Raw genomic sequence first — 4,844 nt, 5'->3', positions numbered from 1 at the left:
ATGAGGTTCTTGCTCAAAATGCTTAGTGATATGCTCCGAAACCCTCCACTACTTTATCATATCCACATATGTCCCAAACCAAATATCCAAATCGGCCCCACGGATTCTTTCTATCCGGAGCCACCGAGTTCAGTTGACATAGCCATTGCCAAAAACCCTAGTCTTTTCGGTCTCACCGATAGGGATCTCAGTCTCAGCGAGATGGGATTGTAATCTCTCTGTTTCCCTTCGTAACGTTTCGGTCCAACCGAGATGAGCGATCGGTCCCACCGAGATTGCAATGCAAACACTCTGTTTCCTTTTCGTAACGTTTCGGTCCAGCCGAGATGAGCGAATCGGTCCCACCGAGTTTGCCTGACCAACTCTCTGTTTGACTATTACCAAAATCGGTCGCACCGAGTTTGTGTAATCGGTCACACCGAGATTATGTTATGCCCTAACCCTAATGATATCGGTCCCACCGAGTTGACATGTTGGTCCCACCGAAACACCTAACGGTCACATTATGAACCAAGTCGGTCTGACCGAGTTCTCAGAATCGGTCCCACCGAGTTTGGTGATTTGTGTGTAACGGTTAGATTTTGTGTGGAGGCTATATATACCCCTCCACCCACTCTTCATTCGTGGAGAGAGCCATCAGAACATGCCTACACTTCCAATACATATTTTCTGAGAGAGAACCACCTACACTTGTGTTGAGGTCAAGATATTCCATTCCAACCACATAAATCTTGATCTCTAGCCTTTCCCAAGTTGCTTTCCACTCAAATCTTCTTTCCACCAAATCCAATCCTATGAGAGAGAGTTGAGTGTTGGGGAGACTATCATTTTAAGCACAAGAGCAAGGAGTTCATCATCAACACACCATTTGTTACTTCTTGGAGAGTGGTGTCTCCTAGATTGGCTAGGTGTTACTTGGGAGCCTCCGTCAAGATTGTGGAGTTGAACCAAGGAGTTTGTAAGGGCAAGGAGATCGCCTACTTCGTGAAGATCTACCCTAGTGAGGCAAGTCCTTCGTGGGCGGCGGCCATGATGGGATAGACAAGGTTGCTTCTTCATGGACCCTTCGTGGGTGGAGCCCTCCGTGGACTCGCGCAACCGTTACCCTTCGTGGGTTGAAGTCTCCATCAACGTGGATGTACGATAGCACCACCTATCGGAACCACGGATAAAAAATCTCCGTGTCAACATTGTGTTTGCTCCCTCAAACTCCTCCCTTTACCTTCATATGTAATTGTTTTACATTCCGCTTCTATACTCTTAGAATTGCATGTGTAGGTTGATTGCTTGACTTGTGCTAAGTTGCTAAAATCTGCCAAGAACTAAAATTGGGAAAAGGCTAGATTTTTATTTGGTCAAGTAGTCTAATCACCCCCCTCTAGACATACTTTTGATCCTACAAGTGGTATCAGAGCTTTGGTCTCCATTTGCTTTGATTTCCATAGCTTTTGGTGGTCATAGCCTTGGTTTCACAACCTAGGAGAGTATGGCGTCTAGCGAGGGAAATTACCACCGTAGTGGTCCTTACTTTGATGGTACAAATTTTGCTAGTTGGAAGCATAAGATGAAAATGCATATTCTTGGACATAAGCCCGCCGTTTGGGCTGTTGTGTGTATTGGCTTGCAAGGTGAATTCTTTGATGGGAGAGAACCTAACCGTGAAGCTACCGCGGAAGAGTTGAAGATGCTACAATACAATGCTCAAGCTTGTGATATTCTCTTCAATGGATTGTGCCCCGAAGAATTCAACAAAATCAGCCGTCTTGAGAATGCAAAGGAAATTTGGGATACTTTGATTGATATGCATGAAGGTACCGACTCCGTCATGGAATCCAAATTGGATGTGCTTCAAAGTCAACTTGACAAGTTCAAAATGAAGGATTGTGAAGGTGTCGCTGAAATGTACTCTAGGCTTGCTCTCATCACAAATGAGATTGCCGGCTTAGGAAGTGAAGAGATGACCGACAAATTCATCATCAAGAAGATCCTAACAGCCTTGGATGGGAAATATGATACCGTCTGCACATTGATCCAAATGATGCCCAATTACAAAGATCTCAAGCCAACGGAAGTCATTGGAAGAATTGTTGCTCATGAGATGTCACTCAAGGATAAGGAAGAGCTTCACAACAAGTCAAGTTGTGCTTACAAAGCCTCGTGTGATGCTCCCACATCATCAAGTGAGAGCAAACGTTCAATGAAGAATTGAGCCTAATGGTAAAGAACTTCAACAAGTTTTACAAGAGTAGAAGCAAAGAAAGAAGTTCCAAGTCAAGGTCCTACAATGACAAAAGATCTTCTAGTCGTGAGCGAAATTGCTACAATTATGGAAGACCCAGACACTACTCCAATGAGTGTACGGCCCCCTACAAAAGAAGAGAAGATTCTCCCAAAAGAAGAAGTAGAAGAGAAGAATCACCACCAAGAGAAAGGAGGAGTAGAGATGATCGTTACGAACGAAAACCCTCTCGGAGAAGCAAGGATTCGGAAAGGAAAGAAAAGTCATCAAGGAGCTACACAAAAAGAAGACATCAAGCTCATGTTGGTGAATGGGTATCCGGCTCCGACTCTGACAATCACTCCGAAAGAAGTTATCACTCTGACTCCGAATATACTCAAGATGAAGGTGTTGCCGGTCTAGCACTTGTGTCAACCAAATCCTACGACATATTTGACTCACCAAATGAAGGAATTGGAAGATGCCTCATGGCCAAAGGTCCAAAGGTAACACATCCCGAGTATGTTGATTTCAATAGTGATGAAGATGATTTGCTAGGGTGATGATTATTTACTTGTTGACAACTCTAGTGATGAGGACTATGATGAAACGTCAATTAATCATGCTAATCAAGATAAAATGAATGATGATGATAAGAAGGAGATTGAGCGTCTAACTAAAGAACTAAACACTCTTAAGTTAGCTCATGAAACTACCTTGGAAAATCATCGAGAACTTTTAAAGACTCATGATAAGCTGCGCTTTGAAAAGCTCAACCTTGAGTACGAGCATGAGTTTTTAAAGGCAATCAATGATGATCTTCACAAGAAAAGTTCTTCTTACATTGCCAAGCGTTTACTCTTGTCTACTTACATGCCACAAGTTAAATCTAGTAACAAGAACAAGAAAGATGCTTCATCTAGTAGTAACAACAATCATGCTAAATCCAATGTTGTTGCTTCTAGTAATTCTCTTGATTCCACTAATGATTCTCTTAGCCAAGTTACACTTGAGCAAGAAAGTAGCTTATTGAAGGCAATTATAGAGAAAGGTGTTTACAAGAGCCTTGCCGGAAGTAAGCAATTTGAGGAAATTGTGCGCAAGCAAGGAAGACACCAGAAGAATCAAGGTGTTGGTTTTGAACGAAAGTTCATTGCCAATGGAGTTGAGTGGGAAGAAGATCAATACCCCAAGACGAAGTTTGTTCGTCAACAAGAGAAGTATGATCCTACTTCTTTCAAAGGGACACAAGCTCAAGATGATCTTCCACCACAAGACCACAAGCAAAAAGGCAAGGACAAGCTTCAATAGGAAATTGATGCATTTGAAGAAGCACCTAAGGCCTTGGTCAAGTGGGTTCCCAAGACCACATCAAGTTCTACTTCATCAAGTACAACTACAACTCCAAGGATTCCCATCAAGATGGTGTGGATCCAGAAGAAGAAGAACTAGAGAGTTCTTGAGGGTGACTCCGCCAACATACTTCACTCTTATCATTTTGGCAAGGACAAGTGCAAACAACTTCCATATCTTGCACTAGTTCAAGAAGTCACAAACCCTCTTGTTGTTAAGACAAGGGACAAGGTAACCTAATGCTTTCATGGACATCATCTTGTGTATGCATCACTCTATGTCTATGGATATCCTTGTTTGTTCCTTGTGGGACTAACCCGTGTAGGTATTGAAAGTGCAACTCACTCCAAAGGATTGCTCCAAATGATCTACATCAACATTGAGCATCTACATCTTCAACACCTACATGAAGTCATCATCGACAAAACCCAAGGTTAGTTCATCCCTCTTAGGGGGGATATCACATCTAGGGGGAGCTTTACTCTAATCAATTGAGCTAAAGCAACTCTAATGGTGTGAACACAACAATGCTTTATGTAAAAGTGGTAACCCCACTTGTTCTTAAACGATGAGTATGACCTATGATCAAATGTTCTCATTTGACTCCTATGTCAATGTACTCATATATAGATGACCTAGTCATCGCCAAATTGCTTGATAGATGCTAGAGTGTTTGTGCATGCTTTGTCACATATTTCATTTGCCATTTTATTGTGTGAGCATGTTGGTTGCATATTTTACTCATTCGAGGGCATCCATTTGTTGTTTTGATTGTTTGGCTCTTTCTATTTTGCCAAATGGATGGACAAAGATGCCTAAGAACTCCCTCTAGCTATCTATGCTTTTCTCGTCTCAAACTCTATTCATGCTACATCACAAAGTTTGATCAAGTCAGATTCGAACCACTCTGTGTGAGGAGCACTCAGAGTTCCCGATTCGTCATAGACTTAAACCTCCAAAACCTCTTTGTGCATCTCGATCTGACCGATTCATCCTTTTCGGTCCTACCGAGTCACTAAGTTGATCTAGGGTTTTCAATCTCGGTGCAACCAATTATAACTTTTCGGTCACACCGAGTTGCAGTAACTGCTTGCAGTTTTGCATCTTGGTGCCACCGAGTCGTTCCACTCGGTCACACTGTCAGGGTCAGGTTATATATACCGACGGGCCAAATTTTGGAAATTTTTCTGAACCTCCTCGCCCGCGCGTAACCTACTCTGCCTCCTCAGGTCTCCGGATCGTCCTCTCGTCGCCAGCGACCTCGCGCCGCTGG

The sequence above is a fragment of the Triticum aestivum genome, chromosome 5D, assembly GCF_018294505.1.
Source record: "Triticum aestivum cultivar Chinese Spring chromosome 5D, IWGSC CS RefSeq v2.1, whole genome shotgun sequence".
NCBI lineage: Eukaryota > Viridiplantae > Streptophyta > Magnoliopsida > Poales > Poaceae > Triticum > Triticum aestivum.
Note: the sequence above shows the minus strand (reverse complement) of the source record.